Raw genomic sequence first — 16,124 nt, forward strand, 5'->3', positions numbered from 1 at the left:
CCTACTGCTCTGCCAATACTGTTTGAAGGTAGGTAAATAGCACAAGACAATAGGTAAGTGGTGGGAGACAGTATAGCCAAGTGGTGCAAGACAGTAGGAAAGTGATGCAGAAAGCACAAAAGTGACACAAGACAGTAGATAAGTTGCTTACACCAGTAAAAAGTAGAAAGAACAAGTTCTGCTCCTACTCCTGCTGCTGTAGACCCTCGTCTTTCAAAACCCATTAAATTATGCTTCTGTGTATTTCAGATGACATTGCGTGATTCACAGCCAGTTGTGCTTGTTAAAAGCTACTGTTCCTGTGTGGCTGGGTGTGGGATATGCAATCATTTGGTTGCATTACTATATCAGACTGCCCATTACTCTGAATGTGGCATGTCTGTCGTCCCTCCTGTACTTTCGTGCACTGAAACAGAGCAGAAGTGGCATAAACCACGAACAATGGTTTGTATCATTTCAATACCAGACAGTTGTGTCACATGCATACTAGCATCTCTCCTAATACCATCTCATAAATAAATAGGGAGTGAAGCCAGGACCTGTGGATGCCATGGTTGTAGTGAAGCCCAAACCAGATGCTACTCCGGCAAGCGGAATTAGGTATGCAGAGTCCAATTAAATAGGCAGACTAATCAAATCAAATCAAATCAAATCAAATTTTATTGGTCACATGCGCCGAATACAACAGGTGCAGACATTACAGTGAAATGCTTACTTACAGCCCTTAACCAACAGTGCATTTATTTTAAACAAAAAAGTAAGAATAAAACAACAACAAAAAAGTGTTGAGAAAAAAAGAGCAGAAGTAAAATAAAGTGACAGTAGGGAGGCTATATATACAGTAAAATAAAGTGACAGTAGGGAGGCTATATATACAGGGGGGTACCGTTGCATAGTCAATGTGCGGGGGCACCGGCTAGTTGAGGTAGTTGAGGTAATATGTACATGTGGGTAGAGTTAAAGTGACTATGCATAAATACTTAACAGAGTAGCAGCAGCGTAAAAAGGATGGGGTGGGGGGGCAGTGCAAATAGTCCGGGTAGCCATGATTAGCTGTTCAGGAGTCTTATGGCTTGGGGGTAGAAGCTGTTGAGAAGTCTTTTGGACCTAGACTTGGCACTCCGGTACCGCTTGCCGTGCGGTAGCAGAGAGAACAGTCTATGACTAGGGTGGCTGGAGTCTTTGAAAATTTTGAGGGCCTTCCTCTGACACCGCCTGGTATAGAGGTCCTGGATGGCAGGGAGCTTTGCCCCAGTGATGTACTGGGCCGTACGCACTACCCTCTGTAGTGCCTTGCGGTCAGAGGCCAAGCAGTTGCCATACCAGGCGGTGATGCAACCAGTCAGGATGCTCTCGATGGTGCAGCTGTAGAATTTTTTGAGGATCTGAGGACCCATGCCAAATCTTTTTAGTCTCCTGAGGGGGAATAGGCTTTGTCGTGCCCTCTTCACGACTGTCTTGGTGTGTTTGGACCATGATAGTTCGTTGGTGATGTGGACACCAAGGAACTTGAAGCTCTCAACCTGTTCCACTACAGCCCCGTCGATGAGAATGGGGGCGTGCTCAGTCCTCTTTTTTTTTCCTGTAGTCCACAATCATCTCCTTTGTCTTGGTCACGTTGAGGGAGAGGTTGTTGTCCTGGCACCACACGGCCAGATCTCTGACCTCCTCCCTATAGGCTGTCTCATCGTTGTCGGTGATCAGGCCTACCACTGTTGTGTCGTCGGCAAACTTAATGATGGTGTTGGAGTCGTGCCTGGCCATGCAGTCATGGGTGAACAGAGAGTACAGGAGGGGACTGAGCACGCACCCCTGAGGGGCCCCCGTGTTGAGGATCAGTGTGGCAGATGTGTTGTTACCTACCCTTACCACCTGGGGGCGGCCCGTCAGGAAGTCCAGGATCCAGTTGCAGAGGGAGGTGTTTAGTCCCAGGATCCTTAGCTTAGTGATGAGCTTAGAGGGCACTATGGTGTTGAATGCTGAGCTGTAGTCAATGAATAGCATTCTCACGTAGGTGTTCCTCTTGTCCAGGTGGGAAAGGGCAGTGTGGAGTGCGATAGAGATTGCATCATCTGTGGATCTGTTGGGGCGGTATGCAAATTGGAGTGGGTCTAGGGTTTCTGGGATTATGCTGTTGATGTGAGCCATGACCAGTCTTTCAAAGCACTTCATGGCTACAGACGTCAGTGCTACGGGTCGGTAGTCATTTAGGCAGGTTATCTTAGAGTTCTTGGGCACGGGGACTATGGTGGTCTGCTTGAAACATGTTGGTATTACAGACTCAGTCAGGGACATGTTGAAAATGTCAGTGAAGACACTTGCCAGTTGGTCAGCACATGCTCGGAGTACACGTCCTGGTAATCCGTCTGGCCCTCCGGCCTTGTGAATGTTGACCTGCTTAAAAGTCTTACTCACATCGGCTACGGAGAGCGTGATCACATAGTCGTCCGGAACAGCTGGTGCTCTCGTGCATGCTTCAGTGTTGCTTGCCTCGAAGCGAGCATAGAAGTGGTTTAGCTCGTCTGGTAGGCTTGTGTCACTGGGCAGCTCGCGGCTGTGCTTCCCTTTGTAGTCTGTAATAGTTTTCAAGCCCTGCCACATCCGACGAGCGTCAGAGCCAGTGTAGTATGATTCAATCTTAGACCTGTATTGACTCTTTGCCTGTTTGATGGTTCGTCGGAGGTCATAGCGGGATTTCTTATAAGCGTCCGGGTTAGAGTCCCGTTCCTTGAAAGCGGCAGCTCTACCCTTTAGCTCAGTGCGGATGTTTCCTGTAATCCATGGCTTCTGGTTGGGGTATGTACGTACGGTCACTGTGGGGACGACATCATCGATGCACTTATTGATGAAGCCAGTGACTGATGTGGTGTACTCCTCAATGCTGTCAATGTGTTGCGAAATAGTAAAAAAAGTAACAGAAGAATTGCATCTGGCAGACACTGTACATTGCGGCACACAGCAGTGATGGCTGGAAGAGCTGTCATCCCGTTTTTGAAAGGACACTTTCGTATGTTTACATGTCATCGTGTTATAAGTCAAGACGAATCCAAGTAAAAACATTAACATAAACATTAAGATAAACAACAACAACGACGAAAATTAACCGTTTCGGATGTTTTTGACGACAAGCATTCAATGCTAGCATACGGTAGCACAGCATTCTACCATAACCGGAGGTTTACATCCATCCTGAGATTTAACCGGAAATACGTCATGCTCGCTGTGCATATCGCCTATTGGGTTCTGAAAAACAGACTAGAGCTGTGTTCGAATACTCATACTAACCGCACTAACCATACTATTTGTGACGTAAATTAAGTATGTAGTATGATTATTGGTCATAGCATGGATACTGGGTGTGTTCGGAAATTCAATCTGGAGTGCCAGAGTGCGTTGTCAGATTGTCCTTTTGTAAATTCAGAGCGTTTCGCTCTCGGAGCGTTCAGAGCGCAAACTGGACGCTCTGGCCGAATCCGAGCATTCTGACCTCACAACGGCAGTCAAGCACCCAAGCTAACTGGCTAACGTTGGCTAGCTTGCTAGCTACTTCCAGACACAAATGAGAGAACCCCTCACTCTGACCATTTTACTCGCCCTTGCAGAGCTGGATAGGCTGTTTTCATGTTATCCAGAGTATTAGTGACTAACTATGCTGCTGGCAACAATTTAATAACGCTTTTTTGCCGACGTTTACGACACCGGCCATATTCATCTGGCGTTGAGCATTCATAAATTCATCAGTTATTTTGCCCTCTGGCACACAGACAAGAGTGCACTGAAATCGGAGTAGATGGCCAGAGTGAATTTACAAATGCACCCTAAGTATGCCAAAAGTTCCCAGATGTCGTACTACATTGGCCAAAATACGAAGTCTACAAGCAGTGGACACTATTTCTGTGCTTTTAGGACCCATAATGCAATTCTTCAGAAGGAAGATCGGATGGGAAGATAGTGGAAGTGGATGCTGATTTTGAATTAAGCAACGCATCGAGCAAATTTGGTGAAGACGAATGTTCTGAATGGACAACAGTATTATCAAAAACTGGAACAAAAAGGAGATTGTCTAAAATTGGAGTGGAGGATACGTGTGTAAATGATAATGAATCGCTTCTTGTTGGGATGCGTTTGTTGAGTAAGGATGCATATGTGGGAAACGCATTTGAGGTGTCAAAAATGGTGAAGTATGCGCTTGGAAAAGTGAAGTCTGTCAGAGTGACCAGGGGTGGTCTTATTTTGATGAATTGTATTTCTGAAGAGCAGAGGAAGATTGCAGTGGGCCTCAAAAGAATCCGGACAACAGAAGTTTTGTGTTTTGAACTTCGGAGTAGAGCACCTGTCAAAGGAGTCATTTCAGGGGTGACGACGGATGTTCAGGTTGAATACCTGAAGAGAATTCCTGGTGTGGTTGGTGCCCGGCATCTGACCTGCTGGGTGAATGGAGGAAAATAATAAAGTCTGTCGGTCCTGTTGTTTTTTGATGAAGAGAAAATACCTACGCATGTGAAGCTTTGTTATGTAAGATACGCCGTAAGAGCTTTCGTCCCCAAACCCCTGCAGTGTAAGAATTGTAAAGGATTTGGCCATGTTTCAAGTGTGTGCAGACGAACAGAGTACAATGCATTTGGAAAGTATTTAGACCCCTTGACTTTTTCAATTTTTGTCAAACAAAAATGATAAATTAGCAACAATTTCTAAAAACCTGTTTTCACTTTGTCATTATGGGGTATTGTGTGTAGATTGATGAGGGGGGAAAATAATTGTATCCATTTTAGAATAAGGCTGTAACATAACAAAATATGGAAAAGGTCAAGGGGTCTGAATACTTTCCGAATGCACTGTATACTGAAGAACGGTGTGTGGAAGGACGGCGGTGTTGCATTTGTGGTGGGGATCATGATCCTACGTTCCTGGAGACCTGTAAGGGTGAAGGAAATTGAGGTGGCAAAAGTTAGAGCGGTCAATTGAATCTCCTATGCGGAGGCGATTAAAATAATTGAGAAAACAAGTGATGCTAGTGAAGATATGGTAGTGGACGCACCACAGCCTGTAGTAAATGTTTGCTGCCAGACAAAAGATACCCTGTGTGTTAAAAAGGTGGATTTTGTTGCGTTCATTGCCACAGTTATAAACTGTACAGCACAAGTCTCAAAGAAGTAGAAAAAACTGGACATTATTGTGGCTGCAGCAGAAAGGTTATTGGAACTCAAGGATTTTACATCTGAAGACTTGCAAGGGGTAATGGTGCCAGAAGACCCGGCCTCCCAGGTTCCCCTTTAGCCTGTGTAGGGATCAGATCTGTTTTATTTATTTATTTATTTTCTTTCTTTCTTTATTAGTCATTTTTTGGTAGTTCAGTTTTTTGGGAGAATCCTGTTTCCATCCCGCATAGTAGGTGGCAGGATGCACATTACATTGTGTGATCGCCAATATACCATAGAAGAAGAAGAAGAAGAAGAAGGCGGAAAATATGCAGCATAAATCCAACGAGAGCGGATACAAATTCATTGCTTTGACTAATTATGACAAATGTTAAGAACTATTGAGCAATGTAATAAAGTAATGACTTTTCAAATAAGTTACATTACGTTGGCTGACAATTTGTTAGCTACACTAGCCTTAGGAATTATATACCATATCATTACAGCAGTTACTTGTATGTACCGGTATGTTAGCTATCTACCTAACGTTAGTTGGCTACTAATACATCGATCTTGCCAGTATATTAACTATATGGTGTCTAACTAACTACCAAACGTTTATTGACTTGATTATTCATGTCATTCTTAGCTTAGCTAAGTGATGTAGTCGTTGTGCGTTCTCAATGGACATTGTTAATGAAGTCTTTAGATGTCTAGCTAGTAATTTGTTATGCTAACAAGCTAGCAAGAAGTTGTATAGCAACAGGATCAACTTCCGGTAGACAGGCGAAGCGCTAGTACACTCAACTGAAAGGATACCGTTCGTTTACAGTATACTAAAATGAACAAATAGTATATAGTATGCAGTATATACTAATAAAGTATGTTAGTATGGGTATTTGAACACAGCTTAGATGTTTTTGAAATAAGAATTTGGTGCAATGCTGTAGGCCTATATTAGTGACCAGATCAAATAAGCAATGGTAGACTATATGTAGCCTATTAAAATATGTATGAAAACAAATAACAAAATGATTCCCATTCAGTTTCACACTCGCGTCCCCCCAGAACCCGCTCACTCGACCTGTGTTGATTGATAGTTGGTTCAATAGGAGGGCTGTGTGTGTTTCACTAGCCAATCAGTTTTTTGCAATTGCGATATTGTCTCTGGCTGCGTGGAGAGTAGTCTAATCCACGGAGACTCTGTGCCACAAAATGAGTGACAAAACGTTACAGGTAATTTCAAGTCATCCGTCTCAAGTCAAAGTCGAGTCCCGAGTCTTGAGGCTCCAAGTCGAAGTCAAGTCTCAAGTTATTTTATTTTATTCCAAGTTGCGTCTCAAGTCATCAAATTTGTGACTCGAGTCAGACTCGAATCCAAGCCATGTGATTCAAGTCCACACCTCTGGTTACGTACTGGAGGAATGTGGCTGCAACAAAAAAGAGGTTCTGAAGATAGTGAATAAAGCTGAATAAAGACAAGGCCTCAGCGGGATTAACAAAAATAAGCATTTCTGTGGTATTTTTGACTTTATGTTTTATTTTACCCCATATGTAACTCTGTGTTGTTGTTTTTATCGCACTGCTTTGCTTTATCTTGGCTAGGTCGCAGTTGTAAATGAGAACTTGTTCTCAACTGGCTTACCTGGTTAAATAAAGGTGAAATAATACAAATAAAATACTCTAGTTGGCCTAAGCACCATAATCATAACACACACAAATGAAGCACTGTTCTATGCACCACCATTAAAGCCGAGGTGTATTTATTTTGTTGAAGAAATTATAATAACAGTCATTTATGACAGCGATTTACAGAGTGTTATTAGTGCCAGTCATGGAGGCACTTAGCAATTTTTTATTTAACTAGGCAAGTCAGTTAAGAACAAATTCTTATTTACAATGAAGGCCTACACCGGCCAAACCCAGACGACGCTGGGCCAATTGTGCGCCGCCCTATGGGAATCCCAATCACAGCCAGTTATGATACAGCCTGGAGTCGAACCAGGGGGTCTGTAGTGACGCCTCAAGCACAGAGATGCAGTGCCTTAGACCGCTGCGCCACTCGGGAGCCTTATGGATTTACAGAGTGTTAATAGGGCCGGTCATGGAGGCACTTAGCTAATGTATGGATTTACAGGCATTCCTTCACTCGGTTCGGAGAAGAAGCCTCCGCTTGTTCCCTTTGGTTCCACAGAGCTCCCTGCTACTCTGTTTCATAACACGTGGCCCATTATCATAGGGGCTTTGAAGCGGGGGTCCAACTTTCCCAGCAGCACTGACGCTGCCAACGCACCACCCGCTATTTGTCACTGCCATGGAGGGGGAGGAAGGAGGAATAGAGGGAGGGCAGGTGTAGGAAGGTGAGGGGGACGATGTAAGGAGGTAAGGAGGGGAGATACGGTGCTTGGCATGTGACGATATTTAGCTTCCCCTTCATGTGCACGCAATGCACACTCACAAACACACACACACCTCTCCTCCCTTCCCCCTTCTTTCTCTTCCATCTCCTCTATTACAGTGACGTGGAATTCCTGACAGGCTTTCTCCTACCGGGTCACGTGGTGAAATTGTTTTGAATGAGGACTAAAGGACTAAATGTCCTTGTGAGAAGTGGGGAGAGAGGGAGGATAGAGGAGAGTGACAACAACAACAATAAAAACACACACTCACACTCTCTCTCACACACACAGGCATACACACAGACACACACACACACACACACACACACACACATTGGCTCTGGGAAGTAGAGAACAACACTCTACCAAGATTAAAATAGCTCGGCAACATCTATTTCAGGTTTTATATGAGGTGCGAACACATTCCAACTCCAAGAACTTGAAACGACCTAAATGAAAAGGGAACAGGAAGGCAGCACATGACATACAGAAGCTAGTATTTGCTGGGTCAATGCCTTGTAAAAACCCAACAACAGCACAATTGATGGCTTGTGCTCCTGCCCTAAGTCACAGTAGTGTGTGTGTGTATGTTTGTGTGTATGTGTGTGAAGGGGAAGCTAAATATCCTCATAGCAGGGGGAGCCTTACAGAGCCTGGGTATGTTTCCGCAGGTAGGGAATGAGGTTTATCCTCACATTACAGAACGAGGCCATGAGAGACAGGTTGTGGAACAATGGAACTGGAGTCGTCAGAATTCTCCCTAAAGGGAGAGTGAAATATTCCAGACAGTATTGGAATAACAATACCCTGCTGAGGCCATAAAATTTATGAATTGAGATGGATGGTCAATCGTTTGCTCACCAGGTACCTACAGTTGAAGTTGGAAGTTTACATACACTGAGGTTGGAGTCATTTTAAAACTCGTTTTTCAAGCACTCCACAAATTTCTTGTTAACAAACTATAGTCGGTTAGGACATCTACTTTGTGCATGACACAAGTAATTTTTCCAACAATTGTTTACAGACAGATTATTTCACTTATAATTCACTGTATCACAATTCCAGTGGGTCAGAAGTTTACATACACTAAGTTGACTGTGCCTTTAAACAGCTTGGAAAATTCCAGAAAATGATGTCATGGCTTTAGAAGCTTCTGATAGGCTAATTGACATAATTTGAGTCAATTGGAGGTGTACCTGTGGATGTATTTCAAGGCCTACCTTAAAACTGAGTGCCTCTTTGCTTGACATCATGGGAAAATCAAAATAAATCAGCCAAAAAATTGTAGACCTCCACAAGTCTGGTTCATCCTTGGGAGCAATTTCCAAACGCCTGAAGGTACCACGTTCATCTGTACAAACAATAGTACGGAAGTATAAACACCATGGGACCACGCAGCCGTCATACCGCTCAGGAAGGAGACGCGTTCTGTCTCATAGAGATTAACGTACTTTGGTGCAAATCAATCCCAGAACAACAGCAAAGGACCTTGTGAAGATGCTGGAGGAAACAAGTACAAAAGTATCTATATCCACAGTAAAACAAGTCCTATATCGACATAACCTGAAAGGCCGCTCAGTAAGGAAGAAGCCACTGCTCCAAAACCGCCATAAAAAAGCCAGACTACGGTTTGCAACTTCACATTGGGACAAAGATCATACTTTTTGGAGAAATGTCCTCTGGTCTGATGAAACAAAAATAGAACTGTTTGGCCATAATGACCATCATTATGTTTGGAGGAAAAAGGGGTCCTTGCATGCCGAAGAACACCATCCCAACCGTGAAGCACGGAGGTGGCAGCATCATGCTGTGGGGGTGCTTTGCTGCAGGAGGGTCTGGTGCACTTCACAAAATAGATGGCATCATGAGGAAGGAAGATTATGTGGATATATTGAAGCAACATCTCAAGACATCAGTCAGGAAGTTAAAGCTTGGTCGCAAATGGGTCTTCCAAATGGACAATGACCCCAAGCATACTTCCAAAGTTGTGGCAAAATGGCTTAAGGACAACAAAGTCAAGGTACTGGAGTGGCCATCACAAAGCCCTGACCTCAATCCTATAGAAAATGTGTGGGCAGAACTGAAAAAGCGTGTGCGAGCGTGGAGGCCTACAAACCTAACTCAGTTACACCAGCTCTGTCAGGAGGAATTGTCCAAAATTCACCCAACTTATTGTGGGAAGCTTGTGGAAGGCTACCCGAAACGTTTGACCCAAGTTAAACAATTTAAAGGCAAAGCTAGCAAATACTAATTGAGTGTATGTAAACGTATGACCCACTGGGAATGTGATGAAAGAAATTAAATTATTATTATTCTGATATTTCACATTCTTAAAATAAAGTGATGATCCTAACTGACCTGAAACAGGGTATTTTTACTAGGATTAAATGTCAGGAATTGTGAAAAACTGAGTTTAAATGTATTTGGCTAAGGTGTATGTAAACTTCCGACTTCAACTGTATCTTGATGGGGTTTCTTGGAATGTATACAGTCATTGCTTACCATTACATTTATGTGCTTAGTGAAATGTAGAAATTCATAGACACATACAGTAAGTACATAGTGATGGGAGCAAAATGTATACAGTTACATATTGGGATATAATTTTTTACGTTATATCGTATCGTATCATTTTGGCAATATCGCAATATTACTTTTGCGCTAGTTGGCTGTACCTGCACAAAAACACTACAATTTTTCCTTTATAGCTTCTTCTCCATCTTCTTTTTAAATAGGGAGCCCATTTGTTTTGAGCACTTTTATTTCCATTACTGATCTCATGGCTCTCTCTTGTCCCTCTGCAGCAGACATATGGTGAGAAATATGTTGGAATGAATCACAATAAAACCACAGTATCGAATCACAAAACATATAGAATCGTGAGAATCGGAATACATATCGTATCGGCACCTACGTATCATGATAATATCGTATCGTGAGGTCCCTGGCAATTCCCTGCGCTAGTACATAACATAGGATAAAGAATACTTTCTAATCCACTTACCTTCTTCCAGACCTTTCAGAGCGATCAGATTTCTTAAGGCCTGATTTATTTACAGGGTGCACCAGTGCAAAGATTGAACCTGTTATTTCCAGAATGGAATAACAGAAAAAAACTGTAGTTATTAAAAGTTATTTTCCAATTTCTTCTCTTAACCTTTATTTGACCCCTTTGTTCTATTGTAAAAAATATACATATATATTCCTTCAGACCAAATAACAGGTGTTCACTTTGTACCTGTGCAAATGCTTAGTCAAAATGACCCCATGTGCCCTAAACTCCAAATCAAAGTTTTCATTAAAAACAAAACTTAAAAGAGTGTCTGCAAATTGTTGAATCTACTCATCAGATAGCTTCGGCTCTCATGCTTCACTCACGTTGAAGGTGGAACTTCATATTGGAAAATGAGGTATGAGTGGAGCACTGATTGCCAGCGGCTGCTGGCTGATTGGCTGTGAGTAGGGCCTTTCCATCCCTCTTCAGAAACTCAAATTATCCAGAGGAAACTCATTTACGGTGCTAGCATTGCTAGCATTCTATTTTCTTGGAAAATGGACATATCGGAAATTGTATTTTTATGCAATTTGGTAGGAATTACATTACCCCACGTGGGCATCAGTGAACATTATTGGGTGTTATCCATTTAATGTTGTATCCTAGGGCTGGAAAAGACAGGGTGACAAGAAAGGATGACAACGTATTCCCTAAATACTGCACTACTTTTGAACATGTGAGCCCTTGTTGGTCAAAGGTAGTGCACTATAAACAGACTAGGGTCCCATTTCGAACGCAGTCAAAGTCTTTGCGGTGCTGCTTCACTAGACAGAAAAGCGGGGAGCTATTTTCAGCGGGCTGCGAGGGTTTAAAGGGCGAAGGGGAGGTAAACAAAGGGGCATCAGCAGGCCGCCCCGGATACAACTTCAAAGCATTCTTTCCCACTGAGGGTAGAGCTACTGAGGTTTAACCAGGGGGGGAGGGGTGAATCCTCTAAGCCTAAAAACTGAAACTGTTTAGCGGGGATTGATTGATTGACTTAATTGAAACTCTTGATTGCACTCATTTACCAAGTTAGCACTTTCCATTGGTCACCTTTGGGTCAAGGAACCCTCATTTCAAACTCATATAATGCCATATAGATATGTTACAGTGATGTTATGTTTTAAGTTTTCAAACAAAATCACCTCTAAACAGTACCACAATAATGTACAGTTGTTGTGACAAACTAGCTCACAGTTTTCCTTATTCAATATTGTTCTTATGGCAGCTCAAATTGATGAATGTTATAGTGATTTTAATGTTAAAGAATAAGTGACTTTCAACATCTGCAAGAAAAAGGTATATACAGTGGGGAGAACAAGTATTTGATACACTGCCGATTTTGCAGGTTTTCCTACTTACAAAGCATGTAGAGGTCTGTAATTTTTATCATAGGTACACTTCAAAAATCCAGAAAATCACATTGTATGATTTTTAAGTAATTCATTTGCATTTCATTGCATGACATAAGTATTTGATACATCAGAAAAGCAGAACTTAATATTTGGTACAGAATCCTTTGTTTACAATTACAGAGATCATACGTTTCCTGTAGGTCTTGACCAGGTTTGCACACACTGCAGCAGGGATTTTGGCCCACTCCTCCATACAGACCTTCTCCAGATCCTTCAGGTTTCAGGGCTGTCGCTGGGCAATACAGACTTTCAGCTCCCTCCAAAGATGTTCTATTGGGTTCAGGTCTGGAGACTGGCTAGGCCACTCCAGGACCTTGAGATGCTTCTTATGGAGCCACTCCTTAGTTCCCCTGGCTGTGTGTTTCGGGTCGTTGTCATGCTGGAAGACCCAGCCACGACCCATCTTCAATGCTCTTACTGAGGGAAGGAGGTTGTTGACCAAGATCTCGCGATACATGGCCCCATCCATCCTCCCCTCAATACGGTGCAGTCGTCCTGTCCCCTTTGCAGAAAAGCATCCCCAAAGAATGCTTCACGGTTGGGATGGTGTTCTTGGGGTTGTACTCATCCTTCTTCTTCCTCCAAACACGGCGAGTGGAGTTTAGACCAGAAAGCTCTATTTTTGTCTCATCAGACCACATGACCTTCTCCCATTCCTCCTCTGGATCATCCAGATGGTCATTGGCAAACTTCAGACGGGCCTGGACATGCGCTGGCTTGAGCAGGGGGACCTTGCGTGCACTGCAGGATTTTAATCCATGACGGCGTAGTGTGTTACTAATGGTTTTCTTTGAGACTGTGGTCCCAGCTCTCTTCAGGTCATTGACCAGGTCCTGCCGTGTAGTTCTGGGCTGATCCCTCACCTTCCTCATGATCATTGATGCCCCACAAGGTGAGATCTTGCATGGAGCCCCAGACCGAGGGTGATTGACCGTCATCTTGAACTTCTTCCATTTTCTAATAATTGCGCCAACAGTTGTTGCCTTCTCACCAAGCTGCTTGCCTATTGTCCTGTAGCCCATCCCAGCCTCGTGCAGGTCTACAATTGTATCCCTGATGTCCTTACACAGCTCTCTGGTCTTGGCCATTTTGGAGAGGTTGTAGTCTGTTTGATTGAGTGTGTGGACAGGTGTCTTTTATAATATAATAATATAATATGCCATTTAGCAGACGCTTTTATCCAAAGCGACTTACAGTCATGCGTGCATACATTTTTGTGTATTGGTGGTCCCGGGGATCGAACCCACTACCTTGGCGTTACAAGCGCCGTGCTCTACCAGCTGAGCTACAGAGGACCATATACAGGTAACGAGTTCAAACAGGTGCAGTTAATACAGATAATGAGTGGAGAACAGGAGGGCTTCTTAAAGAAAAACTAACAGGTCTGTGAGAGCCGGAATTCTTACTGGTTGGTAGGTGATCAAATACTTATGTCATGCAATAAAATGCTAATTAATTACTTAAAATTCATACAATGTGATTTTCTAAGATTTATTTTTTTGATTCCGTCTCTCACAGTTGAAATGTACCTATGATAAAAAGTACAGACCTCTACATGCTTTGTAAGTAGGAAAACCTGCAAAATCGGCAGTGTATCAAATACTTGTTCTCCCCACTGTATACTGTATTTACTGTATATATGCAGTATATAGTAATATGACCACGGTTAGTGGTGATATCAATACTAATAACTATACTTGGTTGTTTGTTGTGGGATAGTGAGTGGCAGGAGAATAGCCATCCTGTTGAGTGACCAGTGGACCAGCTGCTAGCCATCACACCACCAAGAATCTCACCTTGGCTGTATACAGGGACTTCTCCCCCTCCCACCTCCCAAACATTCACACACACCTCTCTCTGTCACGCCTGCCAGTCGGTGCCTTTGAAGTGGATCGAACACACGCTCACATACAGTGGGGGAAAAAAGTATTTAGTCAGCCACCAATTGTGCAAGTTCTCCCACTTAAAAAGATGAGAGAGGCCTGTCATTTTCATCATAAGTACACGTCAACTATGACAGACAAATTGAGGAAAAAATATCCAGAAAATCACATTGTAGGATTTTCTATGAATTTATTTGCAAATTATGGTGGAAAATAAGTATTTGGTCAATAACAAAAGTTTCTCAATACTTTGTTATATACCCTTTGTTGGCAATGACACAGGTCAAACGTTTTCTGTAAGTCTTCACAAGGTTTTCACACACTGTTGCTGGTATTTTGGCCCATTCCTCTATGCAGATCTCCTCTAGAGCAGTGATGTTTTGGGGCTGTCGCTGGGCAACACGGACTTTCAACTCCCTCCAAAGATTTTTTATGGGGTTGAGATCTGGAGACTGGCTAGGCCACTCCAGGACCTTGAAATGCTTCTTACGAAGCCACTCCTTCGTTGCCCGGGCGGTGTGTTTGGGATCATTGTCATGCTGAAAGACCCAGCCATGTTTCATCTTCAATGCCCTTGCTGATTTTAGGAGGTTTTCACTCAAAATCTCACGATACATGGCCCCATTCATTCTTTCCTTTACACGGATCAGTCGTCCTGGTCCCTTTGCAGAAAAACAGCCCAAAAGCATGATGTTTCCACCCCCATGCTTCACAGTAGGTATGGTGTTCTTTGGATGCAACTCAGCATTCTTTGTCCTCCAAACACGACGAGCTGAGTTTTTACCAAAAAGTTATATTTTGGTTTCATCTGACCATATGACATTCTCCCAATCCTCTTCTGGATCATCCAAATGCACTCTAGCAAACTTCAGACGGGCCTGGACATGTACTGGCTTAAGCAGGGGGACACGTCTGGCACTGCAGGATTTGAGTCCCTGGCGGCGTAGTGTGTTACTGATGGTAGGCTTTGTTACTTTGGTCCCAGCTCTCTGCAGGTCATTCACTAGGTCCCCCCGTGTGGTTCTGGGATTTTTGCTCACCGTTCTTGTGATCATTTTGACCCCACAGGGTGAGATCTTACGTGGATCCCCAGATCGAGGGAGATTATCAGTGGTCTTGTATGTCTTCCATTTCCTAATAATTGCTCCCACAGTTGATTTCTTCAAACCAAGCTGCTTACCTATTGCAGATTCAGTCTTCCCAGCCTGGTGCAGGTCAACAATTTTGTTTCTGGTGTCCTTTGACAGCTCTTTGGTCTTGGCCATAGTGGAGTTTGGAGTGTGACTGTTTGAGGTTGTGGACAGGTGTCTTTTATACTGATAACAAGTTCAAACAGGTGCCATTAATACAGGTAACGAGTGGAGGACAGAGGAGCCTCTTAAAGAAGAAGTTACAGGTCTGTGAGAGCCAGAAATCTTGCTTGTTTGTAAGTGACCAAATACTTATTTTCCACCATAATTTGCAAATAAATTCATTAAAAATCCTACAATGTGATTTTCTGGAGAAAAAAAATCTCAATTTGTCTGTCATAGTTGACGTGTACCTATGATGAAAATTACAGGCCTCTCTCATCTTATTAAGTGGGAGAACTTGCACAATTGGTGGCTGACTAAATACTTTTTTCCCCCACTGTACATGCACACACAGTCACACACACACACACCTATGTTACCCCTGACCCCCCTACAGAGGAATTTGTGTCAACAATAAACAAGCTGTCACCCTCAGTTCCAACACAGACTGTAGCCAATGGTGGGATCGAACATGACACGACGTGTGACTGTGAGGTGAGGTTCCCATATTGGCTCTGTGAGGCTATAGCTGTCAGACTCATTTCATTACAAATGCTTTCACTATACCATCTTTAGCTTCTGGACCTGGGCTGAGTTTCCCAAAGCCTTTGTAGCTCAACATGGTCTCATTAGAATTTGTCAAAATAGTGACATTGAACCATATATATCACATATGTAGACATATAAGTGATACAGTGCCTTCGTAAAGTATTCATACCCCTTGACTTTTTCCTCATTTTGTTGTTACAGCCTGAATTCAAAATTGATTAAATATATTTTTTTAATCTCACAAATCTACATACAATACCCCATAATGACAGTGAAAACTTGTTTTTAGACATTTTTGCAAATTTATTGAAAATTAAATACAGAAATATCACAACAAAATATGGAATATGTCAAGGGGTATGAATACTTTCTGAAGGCACTGTAGGTCATGTGTGGTGACATATTTCTAGT

Source organism: Coregonus lavaretus (assembly GCF_964263955.1).
Source record: "Coregonus lavaretus genome assembly, chromosome: 12".
Taxonomy (NCBI): domain Eukaryota; kingdom Metazoa; phylum Chordata; class Actinopteri; order Salmoniformes; family Salmonidae; genus Coregonus; species Coregonus lavaretus.